Source organism: Podarcis erhardii (genome assembly GCF_964252035.2).
Source record: "Podarcis erhardii genome assembly, chromosome: 5".
Classification (NCBI taxonomy): domain Eukaryota; kingdom Metazoa; phylum Chordata; class Lepidosauria; order Squamata; family Lacertidae; genus Podarcis; species Podarcis erhardii.
In genome coordinates this window covers 89,105,681-89,118,370 of record NC_138509.1, presented here as the reverse complement: position 1 = coordinate 89,118,370, position 12,690 = coordinate 89,105,681, and positions in this window count along the sequence as shown.

Sequence of the window (12,690 nt, the reverse complement as noted above, 5' to 3'; positions counted from 1 at the left end):
AATTTTTCAAAATTCAGGTTCTTTGGACATCCCCAAGTTCTGGTCTTTCAGACTCCAGATTTAATGGTCAAGGAAGACAGGCGTTTATTTAGATGGCAATACATACTGTTTTGTATACTACAAAGGTTGGTCAGCACAAAGCCTAGCCATGACAGCACCACTGGGTTAGTAGCTAAGTGACGATAGTGAAAGACTTGTGTGCATCAAATTATCACCCAAAACTTTAGCTGCAGAGCTCTAGCATGATGTGATATGATATGGTAGCAAAGTTCTGCTGGCTTAGGTCATTTCCTCACTTTATTTCCAAGCCCATGCCATTATTTTGCAGTGCCTGCTAACATTACAGAGTGCCCAGATCTATTCCAAAGTCTATTTCTAGACTCAGCTTGTATGTGTATGTGAAATTCCATGAGGTTAGATGTGAAGATGAATTTGTTGTTTAAGTTCCTTCCTCCAGCAGGCAAGAAACTGAATCATTTTATTTCTACTGACCTTGTCTCATTGAAAGATGAATCAATGAATCAAGTTATGAATGGTATATCATGAAAAAGTGATTTATGCTGGCCCAGTCCAAATATGATGTATTTCTTAGGGTCCCCCTCCCCTTACTGTTGCATCTAAAGATTCACCCAACAGATAGTCAGTGGAGACTTGGCTGAAATAAAGAATTCCTTGCTTTTTGGAAGTCTATTATGAGTACTTTCCTTTTTTAAAAGCATTTTACATTACCCACCCACGGCACAACATTTCTGCTAAAATTATTCGCACTGAACTCCTGTCTATGTTGAAACATATTTGCTGATGGAAATACTCTTAGTATATGTATTTTTGTACACGTTACTAAGCTGGAGAACCATAGTGTAAAATTCAGAGAAATGTGAATTTAATGTACACTGAGAATTAAGGAACACTGTGACATCCAGGCAGTTCTCAAGCTAGAAAGTTAAACTTAGTAAGAGAGAATATAATGAAAATGATATATAGGTGGTACATAACACCAGTCAAGCTTGCAAAAATCTATCATTTGCCCAATAATAAATGTTGGAAATGTAAAGAACTGAAGGTACATTCTTTCACCTTTGATGGACGTGCCCAAAGATTAAGACCTTCTGGGAGATGATCTATAATGAAATGAAAAGGGTATTTATATATACACCTTTCTGAAGAAACCAGAGGCCTTTCTCCTGGGCATGGTCGGCCAATTGGTGTTAAAGAAGGATAGAACTTTCTTTATGTATGCAACAACAGCAGCAAGAATACTCATCGCAAAGTATTGGAAGACACAAGATTTACCCACCCGGGAAGAATGGCAGATGAAAGTGATGGACTATATAGAACTGGCGGAAATGACTGGCAGAATCCGAGACCAAGGTGAAGAGTTGGTGGAAGAAGATTGGAAAAAAGTTTATTTACAGAAACATTGCAAAATTAAGGAATGTTAGAAGGATGTTAGAATGAAGTAATGTGGTTTTAGCAGAAATGATATAAAGGATTAGGTAAAAATTGATTTTTTAATTGGAGAAAGACGAGAATGTAAAATTACAGTATATTAAGATAAATTATTAGGATAAAAACAAAGCTGGAAAGGATTTGCTGAAATATCTAATTGAACTAGGATACAAAAAAGGGAGGTATGAGGAGGTCAAGGAAATAAGCAAAGGAAAGAAAGCTATGTAAAAGTTTGAGCTGTTTTTTTCTCTTTTTTCTTTTTTCGAATTGTTTGTATTTTTGTATTGTATTTTCTGTATTTTTTATTTTCCTTTTTTTGTTTTTTTCTAATTTTCTCTTTGTAATCTTTAAAATTTGAATAAATATTATTTTTTATTTTTTTTTTTAAAAAAGGTATCATGGGCATTGAAGACACTCAAACTCAGGACGAAAGGGAGAAACAAACTAAGAGGAAGGCACATTTGACAAATCCACATCACCCGGAAACCAATGTTCCCACTGTGGAAGGATGTCAGGATCCAGAATTGGCTTCCACAGTTATTTACAGACTCATTGTTAAAACTGTGTTTATGAAAGACAATCTTACTCGGCTACGAGTGACTGCCAAAGGAGAAAAAGAAGAAACTATGGAACTCACCCCCAGAGGAGGCAGTGATGGCCACCAACACAGATGACTTATAGAGAGGATTGGACAAATTTATGGAGAAGAGGACTACCAATGACTGCTAGCCATGAGGGCTATGCTCTGTTTTCACAATTGGAGGCAGCCATGCTTCTCACTTTCTGACATCAAGATGACACAACTTTGATGGCAGAAAGTGAGGAGGAATTAAAGAACCTTTTAATGAGGGTGAAAGAGGAGAGCTCAAAATATGGTCTGAAGCTCAACATCAAAAAATGAAGATCATGGCCACTGGGCCCATCACCTCCTGTCAAATAGAAGGGGAAGAAATGGAGCAGTGAGAGATTTTACTTTCTTGGGCTCCATGATCACTGCAGATGGTGACACCAGCCACAAAATTAAAAGACGCCTGCTCCTTGGGAGAAAAGTGATGGCAAACCTAGACAGCATCTTAAAAAGCAGAGACATCACCTTGCCAACAAAGGTCCGTATAGTTAAAGCCATGGTTTTCCCAGTAGTGATGTATGGAAGTGAGAGCTGGACCATAAAGAAGGCTGGTCGCTGAAGAATAGATGCTTTTGAAGTATGGTGCTGGAGGAGACTCTTGAGAGTCCCACGGACTGCAAGGAGATCAAACCTATCCATTCTTAAGGAAATCAGCCCTGAGTGCTCACTGGAAAGACAGATCCTGAAGCTGAGGCTCCAATACTTTGGCCACCTCATGAGATGAGAAGACTCCCTGGAAAAGACCCTGATGTTGGGAAAGATGGAGGGCACAAGGAGAAGGGGACGACAGAGGACAAGATGGTTGGACAGTGTTCTCAAAGCTACCAACATGAGTTTGACCAAACTGCGGGAGGCAGTGGAAGACAGGAGTGCCTGGCGTGCTCTGGTCCATGGGGTCATGAAGAGTTGGACACGACTAAACAACTAAACGACGATGATACTTCTGAAAACCAGCTGCTGGAAACTGCAGGAGAAGAGAGGGCCCTTGTGCTTGCACCCTGTTTGCGGGCTTCCCTTAGGCATCTGGTTGGCCACTGTGACAACAGGATGCTGGACTAGATCAGTCTGTGGGCTGATCTAGCAGGGCTCTTCTGTTTTTATATATGAAAGCTGTATTGCAGCCTTAAATACAACTTAATCCAAAATTGTGTGGTTGAAATGCACTGCTACAGTTCTTGAATTACATCATCAATTTTAAGAGCTATGACATGGGATTATTTCTTAATATTTTTGGTTGATGAGTGGTACACTGGCACAACACTCCATAGCCTTACTTTCTTCTCCTTTCCTTTTTCCCCTCGCCTTTTTGTACCACATGGGGATCACTCCCTATCTTTTCTTAATGGATTGACTTTACTGAAAAAGAAACTGTAGGGGGCAATTATAACTTCTATCTAGGAGAAGACTAATTTTAAATTACTTGGTTATTATAAGCCAAATGAGCATTGTAGAGATTCTAGTTAATTACACTAATTAAAAGGGGTTATCTTGTCCTTGATTATTCTTGCCAGTGGTGCAGTTTAAGCACTGAAGCAGAAAAAAAGAGCAATTTTGGATGTGAAGGTTTCTACGAAAGCTTGCATTCTTGATAAGTGCTAATGACCCTTTTCTTGGTCATCTATCTCGGTGGGAGTGTAAAGACAACTCAAAGTGTAGGTTTATCTCTAGTCTAGCAATTTGTTTTCAAGAAAGCCAATGGGAACTTTTAAATAAACAAATAAATGAACGATGATGATGATGATGGAGCATCTTAGTAAGAATTCAGTCCAACCACCGTCCCTCCTTTCTGCAACTCCAGGAGGAATAATTAAAGCAACAACACAGAGACCCCAATCCAGAAAAGGAAACACCCACACATCAAAAGTCTCACAAGTGGCCCACTGACATGAATGCAAATGTGAAAACTATTTCCATCCACACCATAATATAAATCTCAGTACCATTGAACTGACTGGACACATCTTTTGACGTAGAGGGCACTGCAGAACTTCACCTGCCGTCATATTGGGAGTGGGGTACCAGCGTATAATCCAAAATCACATGACACAGCAAGCTTCCTGAACCTAAGCAGGCAAGGGATTATATGTCAAACCTAAGAATAGGAGGTTGCCAAGGCTGCCAGTATACAGCTGGGCCCAATTTAAGCTGCAAACCCATAAAGCCTGATGTATGAAGCCAATTCTGTGCTCCCGCTGATGTGTTTGCACCATACCAACCTACTTAGCAATCTGCCTGCAGGGAAGACAGCAGTGTGACTCTGCACTGCCAGATGCAGGGCCATCTTGCCCATAGGTGCTAGGGGTGCCGGGCTCTCAGGGGCACCACACAGAGAGTCCAGGGCCCAAGAGATGAGTCTGGAGAACAGCCCGCCCGTCAGTCGGAGCTCTTCTGCTGTGGACGGCTCTGCGCCGCAGGTTCGGAGGCAACCAATCCAGCGAGACACTGAGGTGGCTGGCCAGCTCTGCGCTCCTGCACGCCTGGGACTGGGAAACCTTGGGGGGCGCTGGGCGGATCTTTGCACCCTGGCACCACATATGCTTAAGACAGCCCTGGCCATGTGTGCTACTTCTGTCGTGGGATCCCAGTAGCTGAAGGAGCATCTCTTTCTAGATGACTCCACTAAGATTCCTAACATAATCCACGGAGACCCATCTCTGCATGACCGCTCCAAAGGCAACAAGAGAGGGGGTCGTGGAATGCAGTTCACCTAAAGAGGCCCAGCTAGTACCTTCTTAACATCCTTTGGGTGTCAGTTTAAGACCTTTGTTTTCTCAAAGTATTGGATTTGTTTGATAGTAACTGCACTCGTGACAAAGGAAGGGTTTCTCTTCTTTTTACCTGTTCATTTGCTAGAACATATTCCACACATTTATTCCATAGTTTGCCTATACTGGATTTTTAAAATTATTTTTTATGGTAAGTCACCTAGAGGTTAGGTGATTCATACATTTAATTAATTGATGATGACAACAACAACACCTTGAGTTCCGTGATGGAGATAATGTGGAATTGAAATATTATTTAAAAAATTATACTCATGGAGATGACTAAAACTGGATCTGGTCAGTTGAAAGTGCATATAGTTTAATGTGTTTAAAGAATGCAAATATTCCTTGTATTCTTCTCCATTTTGGCTTTATGTGGCTTTGCTGGCTCACTCTAGCCAAAATGTGAGATGGGGGCCAGTTCTGTCAACTCTCCCTCCCTCCCTCCCTCCCTCTCTGTCTGTCTGTCTTTTGCTATGCCAGCTCCAAGCAAATATAGGTGAGGGGTCTATGGATCAGACCCCCATGGAGGACTGGGGGCCTTTGGATCAGTAGCATCATAGGGCACAGCTGACCTCCAGTCAGTTGTGTTGTTGGTGCTTACTAGAAGGCAGTGGAGGATCAGCGAAATGACAGGAAGGTCAGCGCAGTGCGAGTGCACCAGCACAGTCATTCTGTATTTCCTGCCAGTGCATTTGCACTCTGCCAGCCTCTCTGCCATATCACTCCTTTTACCTTCTGGTAAGCACCGATGACACGACCAACTGGAGCATTGGCACCCCAGCAAAGCTAGAACAAATGTTAGCAAATTCCTTGCATAATCAAAGCTAGTATGTCAGAGAGCAGTCTATGCTAGAGCCTTTCTCCCAGCTAGCATTGTATGAACAGGGAGACTTTTGTATGGGAGTATTTGAGCATTCAGCCATCGCCTCTTCCATTTCTAGGCTTTGGTGGTGCTATCCAATAACACTTCATATGATGTTGAGCTTTGTGACTCTGGATTCAAACTGTCACCATACCCCAGACTTCTCTCACTTCACAAACTGCTGCTAGGATTTATCAGTCAACCAACATACCATTACCAATGCTTTGGTTTCAGCGATTTATAAATTGAGCTGATATTCTCAAGCCGCCATTCATATTTTACCAAGCGCAGTTAATTGGAGTATTTTCTTCCGTATTTGTCATTAGGCTGAGCCAGCATTTTGAGGTGTTTACAGACTAATTTATTGATAAAATTAAACAGTATATTAAAATACAGCAAATTAAAAAGATTTCCACAGCATTCATCAGTGCAATGTACATTATATTCAGATCTTCATAATCCAGTTTAATCTCTAGAAAAGAAATACATAATTCAGGGAAAGAAAAATATTAATTTTACAATCAAAACTGCTGTCATTTATTGTGTACATTTCAGTTCTCAGTGTCTTTCTGAATTAACACTGTTGTAATATAAAAATCTGGTAGCTATAAGAGGAAATATATGCTTTCTTAATAAAAATACTGAATGTAGAATCTACTTACATTGAGTCAATAGTATATATATTTAATTTTTTAAAAATACAAATTCTGAGAAAGGAATATATATATATATATATATATATATATGAGAAGGTGTGATACCCAGACTCTAAACCCATATTTTAGGAGGTTATAAAAATCAATCTTTCATTGCACACTTTCCACATCATGTGAAATTTATTGCTTTCCTAGTTTCACTATATCAAAACTATGGCTTCTGTGACATGAGCCACCTTTTTCAACTCTAGCATGGGTTGTTTATTAACTTGAGGGTGTAGTAGGGGATACAGGATATATCAACATTGTTTTTGGAATGATTCTTCAGGGAAATGTGTGGCTTTAATTCAAATAACTCAGCAGACAGATGTTACCCTGTGAACTGGTGCAGCCTCACTTTGGTTCACACCATTTTGTACCAAGCCGAGATTTGTAACAAGATCCACCATGCAAAATGGTGGACACGTTCTTCTGAAGCACACCACGGGATGAACGTTTGAATTCATTTGGTGGTGCTGTGGTGTAAACCACTGAGCCTTGGGCTTGCAGATTGGAAGGTTGGCAGTTCGAATCCCCGCGAGGGGTGAGCTCCCGTTGCTTGGCCCCAACTCCTGCCAACCTAGAAGTTTAAAAGCATGTCAAAGTGCAAGTAGATAAATAGGTACCACTCCAGTGGGAAGGTAAATGGTGTTTCCATGTGCTGCTCTGGTTTCGCCAGACGTGGCTCAGTCATGCTGGCCACATGACCCGGAAAAACTGACTGCGGACAAACGTCGGCTCCCTTGGCCAGTAAAGCGAGATGAGCGCAGCAACCCCAGAGTCATTCGCAACTGGACTTAACTGTCAGGGGTCCTTTACCTTTAAGGCAATTACTACATGGCATTATTGCACAGACAGGCAGCTATGAAAAATTATTTAATCTTCTCTAGTCAAAAACAGCCCTCCCTCTCCTATATTGCCTCTTGGATACAATCCTGGTGTTTTTTTTCTTTCTGATAGGTTTGTTATCCTATATTATATTTTGGGGACATAGAATAATAGAATTGTAGAGCTGGAAGGGGCCACTTAGCCCAAGCCCCTGCAATGCAGGAACCTTTCACCCAATGTAGGGCTCAAACCTACGACCCTAGGATTAAGAGTCTCATGCTCTACCGAGTGAGCTATCTAACTGGAGCCTGCAAGATTCGATGGCAAGACCCACTGAAGTCCCTTTGGGACTTCCGTAACAGGCCAATGAGGATCAAGCGATAAAACAGAAGAAGAACCCTGCTGGATCACGCCAACGATGGCCCACCTAGTTCAGCTTCCTGTTCTAACAGTGGCCAACCAGATGTCTATGGGAAGCCTGCAAGCAGGCCCTGAGGACAACAACTCTCTCCCTGCTTCCAATTCCCAACAACTGATTCAGAGGCATAGCGCCCCCAATAGTGGAGGTACAACACAGCCTTCATGACCAGTAGCCATTGGCAGCTTCATCCTCCCTGAATTTATCTAAAGATCTTTTAACACCATCTGAGTTGGTGGCCATTGCTACATTTTGTAGCACCGAATTCTATAGTTTGGCTATGCGCTGTGCGAATTAGTGCGTTCTTTTCTCTGTCCCGTATCTCCCAACATTCACAGCTTCGCGTGGTTGTTGCCTCTAAGCTGGTCACCAACACTGACCTGTTCGCAGGAAATGAAATGGACATGAGATTATCAATGGCAAAGCACCCCAAGAATGCCTTTGTAAGTGGGACTTCTTGATACCTTGCAGTAGCACTCAGAAAGCAAACCAGCGCCGCATGCATTGTGCTAGATTCACAGCTCCGTAAGCGCATACTGCACTGGCAGTGTATACTATGTTGGATGATGCCAGGGGCACAATTTCTAGGTTTTAGGTGGCTGGAGAAGAAATGATTTCTACGTCCATTATGGAAGCAACATTGCACAGCAGATTCAAAGGCCTCCTCTAGAAAACTAAGGTTAAGCAGAGCATGTCTCTTAACAGCATTTGCTGGGCCTGCTATCTTGCCATCATATATGCAAATAGAAAACTCGGGTGATGAATTATGATGATGGCTATGTACCCAAAATGTGGCTATGCTGAAACAAGACGTGGGTATCAGCATGCTTGGGGGAAAACTCAAGGCGTTCCAGAAGTATAGAGCTGTTCAGCAGTGGAACTGACTCCCACAAGAGGTGGTGGACTCTCCTTCCTTGGAGGTTTTTAAACAGAGGTTGGATGGCAATCTGTCATGGATGCTTTAGCTGAGATTCCTGCATTGCAGGGCTTGGACTACATGACCCTTGCGGTCATCTACCAACTGTACAATTCTATGATTCTATGAAAACCGCTAAGGAGGCAATGTCCTGCAAAACATCTGCAGCAAGGGCTGAACGTGGCCATGGAACACTGGTTGATTGTTTTGGGAGTGGGTGGCTGGGGTGGGGGTCAGAATGGAGCATTGTGAAGATGCCATGCTGGCTGGCTGGCTGGCATACTGAAGATGAACACTCCACACTGCAATGCTACTTATGCCTCCTAATAACCAGAGGTAGATATTAATGCCCTCTCCTCTCCACCTCAGCCCTGATCTGAATCTAAGTCCTGCACAGCTGCTTTTTCTGGAGAAAAGAAGAAGACAGGGACAGTTCTCAGCAAGTTTCTAAAAATGTGCACTTAACTGCAACAGCAGACCTACATTTTTAGGCCCCTTCACAACCAGCAGTGAGGTTTGGGTAACCACTGTAATCTTCTTTAATGGGATTTTTCCATGACAGATCATGTTTTAAAATATATATATTATTTTTTACTACATCTCAGATTGTGAATAAAATGACTAAACTAAGTGACTAAATTCAGAGCTTCTTTACTTGTGGAAGGAAGGATGCTCAACCTACTACGCACCACATTTTCAAAGCGGCATTTTTTATATATATATTAAAAGCAGTCCTAATTCTACCCAAGTCTTAATGGCTAAAACTTCCAGGGTGCAATGAAAAGCTGCTGTTTTTTAAAAAAGAAAAAGGCAAGACCCAGAATGAACTTCTCTAAGCCGAAGAGTTCTCCCCACAGTACATTCCAAACAGGCAGATTTATTGTGTCTTTGGAATGCTATTACAAAAACCCCATTCTACTCCCTCCATTTAGTGCCTTGCATACCTAGAGCGACTCTATAATAAAGACATAGTAAAGACAGTCACCCCGGTGCATTATATCAAATGCACTTTAGACGGAGTCAGTAAAGAATCTCCTTCCAGAGAGAGACTTGTACAATACTCAGTACAATACTGCCGTCGTTTCACTTCTGCCTGTTACAGACATTGAAGGCATCAGATACTAGGCAGCATGCAGTCTTAAAAATGAAGAAGAGCAAAGGGAGATTTGAAGTCAGGGCCTCTAAACAATTTGAAAGTGTGAACGCTGCCTTCGTCAAATGTGCTTCACGGCTAAGTTCTCGCGCAGCCCCCTGACTTCAACATGGAGCTGCAACATCTCCTGCTCTACCCCAGCGAAGACAGAAAAGGGGACTCACGGCCTTTTACACAACATGGACCCAGGATCCAGGCTGCTTTCAAACCACCTTCTGTATTTCTTCCCTTTCACATAGTCAGCCATTGTGAATGAATGCAGTAAGCATCAATACAGCACAGTTTCCAGACCAACTGATGTGATGTTGTGGGTTGACTCGCAACGCTTGGTTTTCTGTACCTTCAACATTATGGCTTATATCCAATAGGTTGCTTGCGGTAGTCAAAGGCACTCACACTTCTGCAAGGCGCCTCCTCTGGTTTCATAGCTTCCTGCTCAAACCTGTGCCACGTTTCATACTGCTTCAGCATCAGAGCCCCCACCCAACCCTGAGGAGGGACTTTGGAAGGGCACATGGGGCTGTAGAGGAGAGGAGGTTGGGAAATCCATTTTCTATGAGTGGGAAAGCTTTGGTCCTCCAAACGTTGCTGAACTACAACTCCTGTTAGCCCCAACAAGCATGGCCAATGGCTAGGGATGATGAGAACTGTAGTTCAGTAATGTCCAGAAGGCAAAAGTTTCCTTGGACTTGTTGTATTGCTACTTTGATTTTTCCAGGGTTCCAGCAAACCTCTACAAGCTTAGGCAATTCCCCACTTCAGGAGATTATTCTCCAGGTGGGTAATCAGGATAGCCGAGGGCGCAGAGCACCCTCATGAGTTTACTTAACGTGAATACAGAATGCTTGAAGAGGGCTTAAGGCACTAGGCAGTTTTGTGTGTGCTTTGTGATTGTATATACATCTGCTTAACACGCACATACTATAGATTTTATGGTTTTATCCCCTAAGACATTAAAAACAATTTACAGCCCATCATGAACTTAGTACCCAAATCCCACTTCCCCCGTATTCTTATTACTTGCCTGACTTGATTGTATTTTATCTTCTTTATGGGGGCACTAAAATATGCACGAATAAAATCATGTTAGCTTATTCATTATCATTTCATTTTCATCCACCTTAAACACACAAATATATAAGCCATAAAGTTTTCTGGCTGTGGGATCATTCAACACTGTTTGTTATAGATTGGATACTGGCAACTGACTAGCAAAGAATGTCTCAGCAGTCTGGTGATGCCTGTTGAATTATTACTTTTAAGAGAAAATTTAATTTATTGCTGGTCAATACCAAAATTAATCCAGATGACATTGCCTGTTATGATTTAGTGGCACCTTACTTTATCGATGCTACTCAAAGGCCCCAGAGGACATGTCATATCAATGGATGCAGTCTTTAGCATACTTACTTAGGTGAAAGAACTCATTGAAATCAATGGGACTTTCTTCTGAACAAACGGGTTTGGATTGTGGTGAGCTGCTGGAGATGGGGGGATATGTACAGATGCCAGCTGGCTTGCTGACACTAACTGATGCCCCCAATTCCCTTGCAGGCTCTGACATTACATGAATAGATTGAACATAGGAGTCTGGCAAAAGAGCAGGAAAGAGGAAGCTGGTCACCTTCTCTAGTTTGTAATGGGAGGCTGAGAGAGATAGAGAGATATGACCTTCTGTAATAAATGTCTTGCGTGAGAGAGAGCTTCACAGATTGGAAGAGGAGGAGACACCAGCCTCAAACCTCAATAACAGCTTTTACATTTGCCCCGGCAGCTAATCCAGTTATCAGCCACTCTTCTCTATTAAATATAGGTCACAACTTATTTGGAGCAATGTCCTGTTATCAATCTAGCCAAGGCCTCATATTGAGCTTACGGGCACTTGAAGGTAGCAATCAATGTTGGAATGTAGCTCACGATGACCCTTTGCAAGGGCTTAAAAATGATCTTTGAGAGCTCACTTCACCCATCCACGCTTAAGAAAAGAGTACCACAGGTTTGTGGGTGCTTGTGATATTCTCTTTGAAGGCCACCTTCAAGTTTGGCTGCCTCCCACTCTGGTGGGTAAGTAGAATTCACAGGTCATCAGGCATCATAGATGGAGCTTTTCATATTGCCCTGGAGCCTTGCAGCTTGCTGGCTTCAGGCATTATTGCTTCCACAATCCATCTTCTCTTTGCCCCTTGATGGCCTTCAAGAGGAGTTGGGAAGCTTTCACTCCCATTTTTGTTGAACTGCAGTTTGCTGTGTTGTCCGATCCACACAAGCTGTGGCACTAAACTGTGGTTAATTGAAACTGGAAGTCAATGCTTCAAATCTCCTCACAACCAGAGGAAGGGGCAGGAAAGGAGAATAAGAGCTCTGGGAAGACTAGGCTCATTCTCGGCACATAAACATTCAGCCACAGTAGACTGTGGTACAACCTGAAACCTGCATAGTGCCTCACAGGCACTAAGTTGAATGTCTGCTTCCTTCTTAAGTCTCCTCCCAACACAAACACAGATGGCTTTTCCACCAGCCAATTCTCTCTCTCTCTCCCTCTCCTCTTCTCCACACTTATTTAGCATCTAGCCTGATGAAGAGTTCTGCAGAACTCAGAAGTTTGCACACTATTTTCTGGCATTTTTGGTTGACCTAATAAATATATGGACGCGGGTGGCGCTGTGGGTAAAACCTCAGCGCCTAGGGCTTGCCAATCGTATGGTCGGTGGTTCGAATCCCCGCGGTGGGGTGAGCTCCCGTCTTTTGGTCCTAGCTCCTGCCCACCTAGCAGTTCGGAAGCACATCAAAAGTGCAAGTAGATAAATAGGTACCACTTTATAGCGGGAAGGTAAACGGCGTTTCCGTGTGCTGCACTGGTGCTGGCTCGCCAGAGCAGCTTCGTCACGCTGGCCACGTGACCCGGAAGTGTCTCCGGACAGCGCTGGCCCCCGGCCTCTTAAGTGAGATGGGCGCACAAGCCTAGAGTCGGAC